The sequence below is a fragment of the Diabrotica virgifera genome, chromosome 3 (genome assembly GCF_917563875.1).
Source record: "Diabrotica virgifera virgifera chromosome 3, PGI_DIABVI_V3a".
NCBI lineage: Eukaryota > Metazoa > Arthropoda > Insecta > Coleoptera > Chrysomelidae > Diabrotica > Diabrotica virgifera.
This window is the reverse complement of record NC_065445.1, coordinates 218315567-218330330: the sequence shown is the minus strand read 5'-3', so window position 1 is coordinate 218330330 and position 14764 is coordinate 218315567. Positions and strand designations below refer to the sequence as shown.

Here is a 14764-nt window from a genome sequence, read left to right as displayed (position 1 = left end):
GCTTATAACTGAACTATTCGAACACACTATTGGATCAGTTAAAGTGCTTGACACACTTTCAAACGAATTTCATCCAGAACAGGGTATCAGACAGGGATGTATACTATCTCCACGATTATTCAATATATATGAAGGGCATATTATGAGGGAGCACTTGAAGGATGGAAAAAAAGCATCTCAATAAATAATCATAAAATAGACAACCTACGTTTCGCAGATGACACATCCCTTCTTGCAAATAGTCAATCAGAGCTGATTGATCTTATACGACTGGTTGAAAACAAAAGTCAAATATTTGGTCTGCAATTAAACATATCAAAGACATGCGAGTAAGGGCCAAAATAAAGATGAAATTAGCCAAAGACAAAAACCGAAAAGTAAACACAAGAAGAAGATACAATGTGGAAGCTCTTAAACAAGAAAACACAAGAATCGAATTCACAAAAAGACTGAAATTAAACCGAACAGCAGTTTCCCAACATGAGGAAACAGTGGAAAAAATATGGAAGAACTTCAAGGACATTATGCAAAAACTGCAAACGAAATTATAGGGATGAAAAAAAAGTGAATAAAAATGGATAACCGGAGACACATTGTTCTCCAGGGAAATAAGGCAAAATTATACGTTCGGAACACTTGACCGGCCAGGTTGCAAATGGATTTTTTGGATAGGTACTATAGACCTATTACATTATAAATACAAAAATGTCCGTTACAGTTCGGACGATAATTTTAGTTATTAACAAATAAGGGTCAAAAATGTCAGTTTTTGAATTTTGGTACGATTATTTGTTGCTTCGGAAGTCGCAAAATAAAACTTAAATTTCGAAAATAAAAAATTTGCTATAACTTTTGCAAAAATATTAAGACTGATATTACATGAAATATTGGGTCAAATAGTCTATGTCCAGTCCAGATAATACACAAAAAAATTCAAGTCGATTCGTCAATTAGTTTACATTTTATTCAATTTGTTTATAAAAAAAAGCTTTTCTTTACAATGATGAAGCATGCTTTCTTCATCAAATAATAATGATATAGCCATTTTGTGGAAACAGCATGAAAAAAGAATACTTATGTTTTCAAAGTTTTAAAAAAAATAATATAAAGTCATTTTTATCATTCCGAAAATATTTTAGTAGAGTCATTTTTGGCTTATAAACAATTTGAATAACTTTGTTAGTATTGGCTGCAAACTAAATTAATCGACTTAGGGATGGGAAAAACCTACCGGTGATAACCTAAAACCGGTTTTTTTAATTCGAAACAATCGGTTTTACCGGTTTTTTTCCCGGTTATAACCGGTTTTTTCTTTTTAAAGTAATAACCGGCGAAAAACCGAATAAGTTACCTGTGGAAAAAAAATTTATTTAGAGAAAAATTAAGAAAAGTTCTATCTATCTTCGATCTCAATCATGTGTATTATAAATAATATGCGAAGTAATAAGTAATTAACCCAAACAACCGTAATTCAACTTTTATTTACTAATAGAGAACTGGACGAAATTGTCACATCAGCTTTTATGAAACAATTTTGGGAATAGGTATATAGTTTCAGATGTTAATATATTTACATAAAAAAGTAAGTGATCTGCTTGAAATCGATATTCCAACCATCATCTAAAAAATTGTTTATATTTGAGTACTTGAGACTTGAGACTCTTGTATGAAATGTGAATATGTACCGAAATACGATTAGGAATCTCCAATATGTAATTTTTAAATATTAGGAAATAAAAGGTAGGTATTATACAAACGTATTAAAAAATATTACCTACTGAAATTTTTTGATGGCAATAGAGAAGTAAATAATGAATTGGTTTATCGAATTAATTTTTAAGTAAAATATAAGTTATTTGAATATTTTTCTAAACTTGATAGTTGATAGATCCAAGGGACATTCCGGTAGATCGGTAGGATCATCATTTTTGAGAATATCCCAATTATTCACAACGCAATATACGCCGAAGCCGTCTACAACGAGCGACGAATCAGAGATTGGGGTACTTTGGCCCATTTTTAGGGTAATTTGAAAGCGCCTGGGAAAATTTTTATAGGTTGAATTGGTTGGGGAATTTTTCTGGAGGAAAATTGAGCAAACTAAAGTGCAATATAAATGTAACATTATAACCTATTGAGTATTTGCTTTTGATTAAAAAAACGAAAACCGGTTTTTGGAACAACCGGTTATTTGACCGATTATAACCGCCAGGTTAAACCGTAAGTAAAAAAAACGGTATAACCGAAACCCGGTTTTTTGTTCAACAACCGCCATGCACCATCCCTAGACTTTAAGATTTAAAAACCTGGTACTTTTACATTATTATTGTATTATCGGTTTATAACCTTCTCCGTCTTCCGATACCCGTTCTCCATTCCTCTCTGTCCGCACATTGATCTACTTGCAGACCTCTTTCATCCATGGCTTTGTTTATTCCTGCCTGCCAAATTTTTCGCGGTCTACCTCTTCTTCTTCTACCTTGCGGTTTCTAGTTTTGCACTTGTTTTGTGATTCTGTCTTCATGCATTCTTTGTACGTGACCAAACCATCGTAGTTGTATTTCGTTGATTTCGTCATTTATTGTATGTGTATCTGCGACCTTCATTATTTCTCGTATCCGTTCATTGGTGACATGTTCTCTTCTTGATATTCCTGCAGCTCTGCTCCAGAAATCCATTTCATACCCAGGTATTTATATTCGTTACATTTACTGATTGTTTCTCCACCTTCCATAGTCGAGAAAATGAAGCATTTTGGCTCGCAATTTTTTCGTCCAGCATGGATTTACTTGAAATTTTCACAAAAGGTAGGGAATAGTCCAAGGATCATTTTCTATATCATGCGGCTGTACGCTAAAAGCTTGGGGTGGTTGCCACCCCATCTCGGGGACGGGAATGTTTTATTATATTTTAACCATGTAAATCGATGTAAAAATGAATTCTAAAAAAAATGTTTTTTACATTTTCTTCGTAAAACTAGTATTTTTCGAGTTAATCGCGCTTGAAAGTAACAGTCTTTCGACGAAAAAATCGACTTTTTTAGATGGTTTTTTGAGAATACCTCGAAAAATATGCATTTAATCAAAAAAACTGTAGATATCAAAAATGCATCTTTTAGTAACACAAATTAAATTAAACTTAAATAATATTTTTAAGTAGGTATACTGTTAGACCTATCAAAAAATAGTAATATGAACCTCCTAGAATGACAATTAAGCGACTTGTGATCAAAAAAAGGTTTGTACCTGCTATTCTCTATGAAAAAATCATCAGTGAAAACAACCCCCTAACTACCCTACTGATTAAAAATTGGTCTTCACCTTTCTGTAATTCCCTTTATATTCGTATTATCAATACACCCAAGAAGTTTGACCTATTTAAAAGGCCTAATTTTAGAAAAATTTGACTTGAAGAAAAATTGATTTTTTGCAATTTCCTATTTGTCACCTTTTATTTCAAAATATCTCCGAAAATACTGGAGATACGAAAAAAATTTTGGACTACTAAATTTTCGCTTATTATTTAATAAGTAAAATTGTCTTGTGCATAGATTTTCATTGCAGTGAACAGTTAGCGAGATACTATAGCTATTTAAAGCCTCTATTTACGAGCAAACACCCCCTTATTCGAGTCTTTTAAACTCACTCCAATTAAAAACTAAGGGATCTTACAGAATTTAGTTTTCACGGTCTTAGAACTCGTCAAAAATCCTACAGAATTATTATTGAAAAAACTTTTTATCGTCAAAAATGAAGGAGCCATGTTCAAAAAACGATTTTTTTTTTAAATATCGAATAGTCCGCTCATGGATAATTTTCAATGTATGTATAATACCACAGAATCGGTTGATATACTGGAAGATGACTAAAAAATTATTTGTATTTGTACATATTTGTAAATTCGTATTTTTGTGTAAATAAATGTTTTTGTAATTCTTTAATTCTACTTTTTTTCTGTATAGATCTATTAAATTATCTACTTATAAAAATTGTGATGTTATTAAGGGTGGTTTTTAAGGGTTGAAATATGATATTTTATCCTAAAGTATAAAACAATCATTATTTAACCCATCAAAACCAAAGTTTACCCATATTAAAATTTACAATGTTTTTATAAAATTTTTGTCAATAAGAGGTAGGTTACACCCCTAAAATAATCAACGCCCTTAAGCATGATATAGAATATCAAGTACAGGGTGATATGATCCTAATCCCAAATTTTTATGTAAATCGATGCAAGCTGAAATGATTCTTTTAGGATAAGTAAATTTTTTATATATAGCTCTAACAAGGGTGGTTTTAAGTATATCTTAAAGCATACAACAATCATTATGTACCTAATAAAAACCAAATGTAGACATTATTAAAGTTAGAAATGTTGTTTTATAATTTTTTACAGTTAGGGGTAGTTTTCACTTTTCACATTTCGTTTTCACATGTTTATATTTGTATCCTCCATTGCCTCCCATAACTTTACCTAAGGTACACTGTCGTATGCCTTTTTCAGATCAATATAATATACGAAATGAATCTCTTGGTTAATCGCTGTTTTCTTTTCCATGACTTGTGCGATTGCAAAAAGGTGATCAAGTGAGATCTTCCAGATCTAAATCCTGCTTGTTCTTCTGCTTCCATTTTCTTGTATTCGTCTTCTATTCGGTTTTTTAAGGTTCTTCCGTATATTTTGCTGATTGTTGGTGTACAGGAAATACCCCTGTAGTAAATACAGTGTAGTTATCACATTGTTTTCGATGTGTACTTTTACATAAATGTAAAAAAACTTTCACCTTGGTTAATTACGGTCAAAGTTAGCTACTTTTTTTATTTAATTCACAGCTAGTTTGTTCCTAACAATTAAGAAAGCTAACTAGCACTATTTTGAAGTTCAAGGCATGTATACAGTTTATATCTAAAATATTGAGTAAACTTGAACAGAGTGGTTAATATATCTTTAAAAATAACTCCACAGAATTCGACTCATGGTCGGTGGAGGGGAATTATTAAAATCCGTGCACTCAAAAAATGAAATTTATTTTTCAAAGATATGTTGCGCTTAATACAAAACGTTATGGGGCCGATAATTATGATTCTAAGACCTTCGAGTATACCTATATAATTTCATAAAAATCGTTCAAGCGGTATCGGAGGATTATGGTAACTAACACTACGACAGGAAAATTTTATAGATGTAAATAAATAGGGTATTAAAAAATAGGGTCTTGGTGATAGAAGGGTGAAAATTAAGGGTTGTATATATAGTTTCAATGGTACACACTATAAAATTAAGGTAGACAATGTTTTCTAAAACAATAAAAAAGTGGCAGAGGGTAACCCCCCTTATAACTTATAGGTATAAATAATAGATTACAATCTATTTTCAGTCCTACAGAATATATGTGTAAAATTTCATAAAAATCGGTCAAGCCGTTTCGGAGGAATATGATAACTAACACTGTTACAGGAGAATTTTATGTATATAGAAGTAACTGTAAATTAAATAAGTAATAAAAGTGGCTAAATTTCCTCGTAATTAACCTAGGCGAAAAGTTTTTTTTTGAAAATTCGTGTAAAAATATCAGCTTTTCAAATCCCAACGCAGATTTAGTCAATAAGTTAATATGGTTATTCAAATTCTTTATAAGCCAAAAATGATTCTACTTTCGTAAAATGTTTTCAGAATGGTAAATATAACTTTTTATTGATTTTTTAAATAAGTTGAAAATGTAAGTATTCTTCTTTCCTGTGGTTTCCACAGAATTACTGTATCATTATTATTTTCTGAACAACATTGCAAAAAAAGCTCGTTGTGATAAACAAATCGAATGCAATTTAAACTAATTGACAAATCGTCTTGCAATTTTTTGTGCATTATGTGGACTGTTTGACTCAACATTTCATGCAATATCAAAGTCTTAAGTTCATTTTTGCAAAAGTTATAGCAATTTCTTTATTTTCGAAATTTAGTTTTATTTTGCAATTTCTGAAATCACAAATAATCAGAACAAAACTCAAAAACTTCCATTTTAAACCTTTGCTTATCTACTAAAAGATGAATTATCTAAGTAAGATATTTAATTACGTTATCTTTACCTGTAGCCATTTAAACGAAAAAACTGTCATGTTTGACACTTATTTGTTAATAACTAAAATTCTCGTCCGAATTGTGACGGGCATTGTTGTATTTATAATGTAATAGGTATATCTCCAAAAAAACCATTTGCAACCTGGCTGGCAAGTGTCCTGACAAAAACCTTATTTTTCTGGACTATTGCAACTAAGAGAAGAAAGAAAGAAACTTAAAGAAAAAATGTTACAAAAAGAAGCAACCGAAGAAGGAAAAGCAGTAGAAAGGAAATACAAAGAAAAATATAGCGGTTAAAAAGCAAGCCAGAAAAGACAAAAGATACTACGTAAATCATATGGTAAAAATGTCAGAAAAAGTTGCGCAAGAAAACGACCTGAAAATACAGTACAATATCATCCGAAATTTGACAGGGAAAACACTAAACAGTAATAAACAAATCAAAGATAAACAAGGAAATAATATAATTAAATCAGAACATAAAATAATACAAAGATGAAAAGAACACAGCGAGGAAATATACTACAAACACCAGATATAGACGGAGATAATGTAATACAGGAAATAAACATTAGAACAGTTGAAATTACGAAAGAAGAAATACAAAACACACTAAATCAACTAAAAAAATGGCAAAGCCGCTGAAAGCGACAAACTACCGATAGATTTAATAAAGGCGGACGCAAACGAATCAGTAGAAATGTTACACAAACTCTTTAACAAGATATAGGCCGACCAGGAGCTCCCACAGAAATGGAACGTGGGTTTAACTATTAAGATACCAAAAAAGGGCGATTTCAATAAATGCGAGAATTGGCGAGCAATAACACCGACAATATTTATAATAATAACGGACTGGATCATGCAGAAAATAAGTGGTAATAAAACAGGTATTAGATAGAAATTGCATAACTAGTTGGACGATTTGTAGTTCGCAGATGACATTTGTCCCCTAACCGAACATAGCAGCCATAAGCAAAAGAAGATCGACAAGCTTGCAAAATACTCCAAGATAATGGGTCTGAAGATAAAGACAAAAAAACCAAACTTAAAAAAAACAGCAACCAAGAAACTAAAATTAAAATACAAGGAAGACAAATACAGGAGATAGCTAACTTTACATATCTGGGATCGATTATAGAAAAAAAGGCGCTAGTAGAGCAGATGTAGAAAAAAAGATAGTAAAGGCACAATATGCACTCATTATATAATCATATAATGCATTAAGGTGATACAGTAGCCATCAACAGGTAGCCAAAACGCGTTCCAAGATTGCGGCTGTAATTTTGAATATTTTTTCGAGATATTTGGCACACGTATTCGTAATATAATAACGAATGGCGGTACAGAGCCCAATTTGAAAAATATATTAATATGTGGAAATTACTCTGTAATTAAATACAATATTAAAAAAACGAGCCTGTACCGCCATTAAGAAGAACAAAAAAATACACTTTCTTCAAATAAACTTTTTTATCCAATGCCTAGATTTTGTGTCATTTAGGAACTACTAATGAAATAAAAAATTTTAGTAGTTCCAAAATTACACAAAATCTAGGCATCGGATAAAAAAGTTTATTTGAAGAAAGTGTATTTTTTGTTCTTCTTAATGGCGGTACAGGCTTGTTTTTTTAATATTGTATTTAATAACCGAGTAATTTCCACATATTAATATATTTTTCAAATTGGCTCTGTACCGTCATTCTTTATTATATTACGAATACGTGTGCCAAATATTTCGAAAAAATATTCAAAATTACAGCCGCAATCTTGGAACGCGTTTTCGCTACCTGTTGATCGCTACTGTTTCCTCTTAAGGAAAATCTGGAACACACGCGATATATCAGAATTAACCAAAATCAAAATATTAATAGCTGGAGAAGAACTGTAACAAGAGATCATGTAAGAATTGGCGTTGAGATGGAGAGAAGTCAAACAGAGAGCAATGGAAAATACTTGTATAGCAAATTTCGAAAGAATAAAACAGAAAAGGATGCGCTAATCCTGCGAATCAGCCATCTTTGATTTTTGGCTAAGAAACGCAAGAGCGCCCAATACTTCATAATAAGGGAAAGTATTACAGGGAGAGAAAGATAGGGAGAGATAGAAAGAGAGAGAGAGAAGAGAGAGAGAGAGAGAGAGAGAGAGAGAGAGAGAGAGAGAGAAACAACACCGATAATTTATCAAAATAAAATTTAAGAATAAACCTAACCTATCGAAAGGCTCATCAAACAATTATTAACTCAAAAAAAAAACATTTGTCAAGGGTATATAGTGGTATTGTTAGGTATATTACATTATAACTTATTCCATCGAAATCTTCCGAAATCCATAATCTTCTTCCATCAAAATAAATAGAAAATTTTAAAGTCTAGAAAATACATTATTCATAACTACACCCAAGAAATAATAAGTTTTTCTAACCTGATTTAAGAGTATAAAAACGAAAACAAAGAATTTACAGCAAATCCTTATCGTATATCCGTGCAAACCACCTAGTTGGCAAAAGTTATAAATATAATTTGTCTGGGTTCTTCAACTATATTCTCACGTAAACACAACCAAGGTTAAATATTTTACTTGATACCATAAGTACATTGTTGCCAGTATAACGGATGCCAAAGCGAGCGCTAACTGTATGAAATTAATCTTGTTAATATACACGATGTATATTGATCGGAAGTCACGAAGAGTCAAAACTATACGGAAGCCACGAGGGACGCAAATGCAATATATATATATATATATATATATATATATATATATATATATATATATATATTTATTTTTAGCATCTCATGACGTCCCCCCTTGTTAAACTGTAGTCTCTCGTGGCGTCCAGGTCTTCGTGGACTCCGATATACGGTTGCCACGAGGATTTTCTCTAAAATTTATCGCAGGTGAAAGGTACCACTTCCTACAATGCTTGAACAAAATATTGGCCGGATGTCCTCAGACACGTTATCTGTATAATAATATACACATTACTTGAGGCAGTTGCCGTCAGGCGCGCCACGTTCGCTTGCTGTATATCTAAAATCACTTTAACGGTTTTGATGACGTCCAAATATATATTTATTCATTTTAAGGTTGTCGCGGAATCCGTATATTTCAGTTAATGTCCTCATGGCTTCTACTACGCTGTTGCCACCTCAAATGTTGGTATTTAGACTTCGAATATTTTTATAAATGATTATTGTAGTATGTTAAAACAATTATTGTTGTGACAGATTAATGATATTCTCTTTGTATAATTAACAGTGTATTTTTTTACTGCAAGAATAAAAACAATTAATAAGTTGTTCATTAAAATTGATGAATTTATCATAACCAGTTGCCGAAACTGGTAGTCTAATTGCTCAATTGTAACATATTATAGAAGTGTTAGAATTTAATTCTTAATTCTTTATTAGGAGATCCAGATTTAGAAATTAGAACAACAAATACATTTAAAGAATATAAATATCTCGAATCTATATTACCTAAAGAAGGCAAAAGAGACATCGAAAACAGAACACAGCAGGGCAAAATAGCGGTAAACATTCTAAGCTCTCTACTATGGTCTAAAGAGATAAGACAAAAAACGACAATCTATCGTACCTTGGTAGAGCCTATTATGACTTATGGAGCAGAAGTTTGGCAGATCACAAAAAAAGATAGAAAGAGAATAGAAGTAGGTAGTAGAAATAGATTATCTAAGAAGAGCGTGTGGTATATAAAAGATCGCATCAGGAAGGAGGACAAAAACTGTATATTCCAGTGTAGATAGAATTGAAACGAAACAACTAGTGTGGTATGGTCACGTCAAACGAATGAATGAAGATAGATGGCCAAATAAAGCTTTAAATTACATACCACAACAAAGAAGAAGAAGGGGAAGGCCTTCAGTTACCTGGGAAGAAGATGTACAGTAGAGAGAAACATGGCGCCTCAGAAGAACGGTCGTGTTTACGACTCGGAAGTTAAGTGTTGTAAAAAGTGTTATAAAGTTGCACAAAGTGGTCTATTATGTGCGAATTGTGGAACGTTATCCCATAGTGGCTGCCTGAAGCAACTAAAATCGATCAAATATATCGATGATGAGACAGTTATATGCTGTGAGGAGAGTGTGAGGTTAAGTGATCCACCAAACAAAACCTTGGATAGTGAGGCTGACGATGAGGATCCGAGACAAACTGAAATAAGGTACTTAAAGAAAATTATTAATCAGAATGAAACAATAATATCAAATCAACAAATTACGATAAATTTATTGAAGGAACAACTAGATTTATTTAAATATATGCAAATAGCTGATCAGTCGCCATCTACAAAACAAAATACGAATTCAATCAACCATTCAAACAGAGACCCAAATTTTGAACGACCGAAACAGTCTAGCAGTAAAATATATCCAAAAAACGAAAACACTACACCCGCAAAAAATGTTGCTGTAAATGAAAGTCTTGTTGTTGATAAAGAAAGGAGTTCCCCAACAAAAACTCTATTTAAAAATAGTACCAATAAAAATAAACAAGTTGTTTCCTTAATCGAAAATAATAAACAATTATCAGCTGATATTTTAAGAATACAAACGGAGGCAAAATGTTCAGATATCATTAATTTAACAAACGATGAGAATTTGATAAATACTGAGAGTAAAAATTCGGTTCCAGTTCCAAATAATAATGGGCAAGAATGGAAAACTGTTAGGTATAAAAGAAGGAATGGACCTATTGTTATTGGCAATAATGAAAACTCTGAAATCAGTGGTGTCCCAAAATTTAGTCATCTTCATGTTACTAGGGTAAACCAGCATACAACGGCAGATAATCTTAAGAAGATGTTAGAAAAACACTTTCCAGAAGTGATATGTACGTCCTTAACGGCTAAGCATCCCAACATATATTCATCCTTTAAAGTCTCAATTTTTGAACATTTTGGTTTAGCGATGGACCCAAAACTATGGCCCGTAGGCTCTTATGTAAGCAGGTTTTTTATGAAGCGTCCAACACATACTCAAATAAAATGAAGGATGAAGAAACGACCGTTAACCCTCCATCAAATTTTCAAAATAACCTAATTCAACAAGGCACGGTAAGCATGTTTCATGTCAATTTACAGTGTATATCAAATAAAGTCGATATGATCAATGCTTTTCTTGCGGATAAAAAGTTCTATGACGTCATATGTTTTTCAGAGCACTGGCAAACTGAAGAAAATCTAAAATTAATTAACATCTCCGGCTTTTCACTAGCTAACTTTTTCTGTAGGGTTGAAAAGAAGCAAGGTGGCGTTGCAATTTATGTAAAAGAAAATCTTATGTATTCTTCTCTTAATCTAAATGAATATAACGTAGAGCAAACTTCAGAGTTTTGTGCAATTTATATACCTTCAATGAGAACCAATGTTTTAACTGTATACAGATCAGGTAATGGTGACTGTGACTTGTTCTTGGTGAATTTTGAGAATGTTATAGCATTCTTACTTAACAAAGCAGACAAACTGATTATACTTGGGGATTTTAATATAAATTTTAAAATTAAATCTGAATCTTCTTATGATATTCAAAATCTGTTAATGTCTTTTGGTCTAGAAATAACGATAAACGATTATACTAGAATCACATCTCAATCCAGTAGTTGCATCGATAACATTATGACTAACTTTTCTGAAAATATCTACAGGGTGGGCGTATTTGAACCTTGTTTCTCTGACCATCGAGCACAATTTATATCTATTGATTCTGATCTTAAAGTTGTTGACACTAATCAATCACTTCAACGGTCTATTACTTCTTCTGGTTTGCAGAAGCTTAAATATGCACTAGCTAGTACAAAGATGGACTTTTTCTATGACACCAATAACGATCCCGATGTCTTGATGTTCTTTTTAACTGAAACTTATAACAACTTAATATTAAAGTTTTTTCCATTAAAAAAAGTACGACAAACTGCTAAAATAACACCCGTGCAATGGTTTAATGACGAATTAAGGTCTTACAGATCTAATCTTTCTCTCATTAAACACATTGCAGATGTCACTAAGGATCCCGATATTTTCAAACTATATAAACAACAAAAATATGAATATAATCGGCAGTTACAAAATGCTAAAAAGTCGGCTTACTCTGGTTTTATTACTAACTCCAATAATAAACCTAGAGACTGCTGGAAAATATTAAACTTCGAAAGAGGCAATACAAGATCCAGTTCGGTACAACCAGATCTATCTCCAGACGAAATAAATCAATTTTTTATTACAATCGCAGAGAATATAATTACATCCCTTCCCACTATTAATAACGATATCCTCTTCAGTTACAGAAACTATCCTTCCCCGAGTAAGTCCTTTTGTTTCCGACCCGTTGTGGAAGATGAGATCTCTCAAATAATTAAATCTCTTAATAATTCCAATTGTAAGGACGTTCACGAAATAAATAGCAAAATTTTAAAAGAAACTTACCAAATAGTTTTAACACCTTTCACTCATCTTATTAACTTAATTTTATCAACTGGAGTATTTCCAGAAGCACTAAAGTACTCAAAGGTACTACCTATCTATAAAAAAGGTGATTCCTCGAAAGCTGACAATTACAGACCCATAAGCATTGTTTCTACATTCGGGAAAGTGATTGAAAAGGTGATCAAACAACAATTATATTCTTATTTTGAGTCTAAAAGTTATTTTAGCAACTCGCAATATGGATTCAGAAGTGCTCGTTCTACTACAAACGCGGTATATAATATTGTGAGCGAGGTGATTGAGGGGCTTGAACGTGGCAATCGCATAGCAATTTCTCTCTGCGATTTGTCGAAGGCTTTTGACTGCGTTTCACATGACATTTTGCTCCACAAATTAAACTATTATGGAATCAGAGGTATCCCTCTTAAGCTTATCTCTTCGTACCTATGTGGTAGACACCAGGCTGTAGTGTCTAAAGGTTATCTCTCCGATTTTCGACCCGTAAAACATGGAGTCCCACAAGGTTCGGTCTTGGGACCTCTTTTATTCATTATATATGTCAACGATTTGCCTCATTTCATATCTCCGTACAAATCAGTACAATTTGCGGATGATACGACATACATAATATCAGGTAATAAAAATGAGGATTTAAAAATGGCTTACGAGGAAGTCTCTGATAAATCTAGCACATGGTTTGCTGCGAACAAACTAAAACTCAATACTGAAAAAACGCAGGACTTGATTATATCTGCAAGTGGTTTACATGGCGATCCAGATGACAAAGACACTGCTAAACTATTAGGAATAACCATAGACAATCGATTGAACTGGTCGGCTCATATTTCACAAGTAAAGGCGAAGCTGTCTAGTTCATTGTTTCTTATTCGTCAACTAGCAAGGGTTGTCAGCTTTGAGACATTGAAGGTGACATATTTTTCTTTATTTCACTCACACCTAAGCTATGGATTAATCTTATGGGGCAATTCAACAAATGCTCTTCAAATTTTCAGGATGCAAAAGAAAGCTATCCGGATTTTAGCAGGGGTTAGTTATCTGGAACATTGCCGACCTCTCTTCATCAAATTAAAAATTATGCCGCTACCTACTCTGTTGATATATCAAGTTCTGACTGAAATTCACAGAAAAAGGTCCCATTTAACAAAGCAGTCTGATGTTCACGTTCACAATACGCGATACTCTCACTATTTACGAACAAATCGCTCTAGATTGCGTCTTTCAGATAAAAATTGTCTTAATTATAACTACTACAATATTTTACCAAAAGATATTAAACAGCTAAGCTGTAACAGTTTCAAAAAAGTAATAAAAAGGTATCTGTTGAAACATTGCTTTTATTGCTCGGAAGAATATATGACTCATTGCAGAACATCTACTGAAATGCTTACCGTGACACAAAATATTTTTTGTTAATCTATATTCTTGTTTGTGATACATATTTATAAGTTGTGTTTTATATTTCTGTTTTATATACCTTGTGATTTTATATACCTTGTAATTTTTATATTCCTTATTTTGACTTTGTAATTTTGACTTGCTACAAACAATTATTTTTTTTTGTAAAGTAGTTAAATAAATCTATCTATCTATCTACATCATGAGAGATAAAGCCATCAAAGAAGACGAATGGATGGACAGAAAAAGATAGCGGTCGAAATGCGAGAAGTAGCAGAGGCTATAGGAACCTCGCTTATAGATGCATAGATATAATTATTTATTACAATATTTTTAATAATATAATTTTTCTATTCTCATACTATAATATATCAATTATAATGTCACCACCTGTATAATAGATATAATCAGATAGATCATTAGATAGAACTAAAAACGCACGACGAACTTCTGCAAGAAGTAATTACATAAAATAATGCCCTCTATTCGTAACGGAGCATCACAAGAAATATGGGAGCCTTTTAAACATTGTTTAACAACACCTAATCCTGTGAAACGGAAACACTGGATAACAGATGGAACCTTTCAAATCATTGAGAATAGAAGAAATCTTTGTCAAAGTGGTATGCATAGTGAAAGGGAAAAAGCTAGTTTAAGAAACCTCAATAAAAAAGTAAAGCGAAGATGCAAGGCAGATAAAAAACTGTACTATCAAAGTATATGCAAAGAAATTGAGAGACATGATCAGAATAATCAGCCGAGAGATCTATTTAGAAAAATACGCTACTTAACAAGATACTTCAAAGCCAGAACTTGGGCCATT

At 32.2% G+C, this 14764-nt stretch overlaps 1 protein-coding gene across 1 annotated transcript in view; it reads left to right on the top strand.

Annotated features, from left to right (window-relative positions):
* LOC114331342 (hydrocephalus-inducing protein-like) overlaps positions 1-14764 on the top strand; it is a 691883-nt gene that overhangs the window by 250976 nt on the left and 426143 nt on the right. The gene's annotated exons all lie outside the window — the stretch shown is intronic.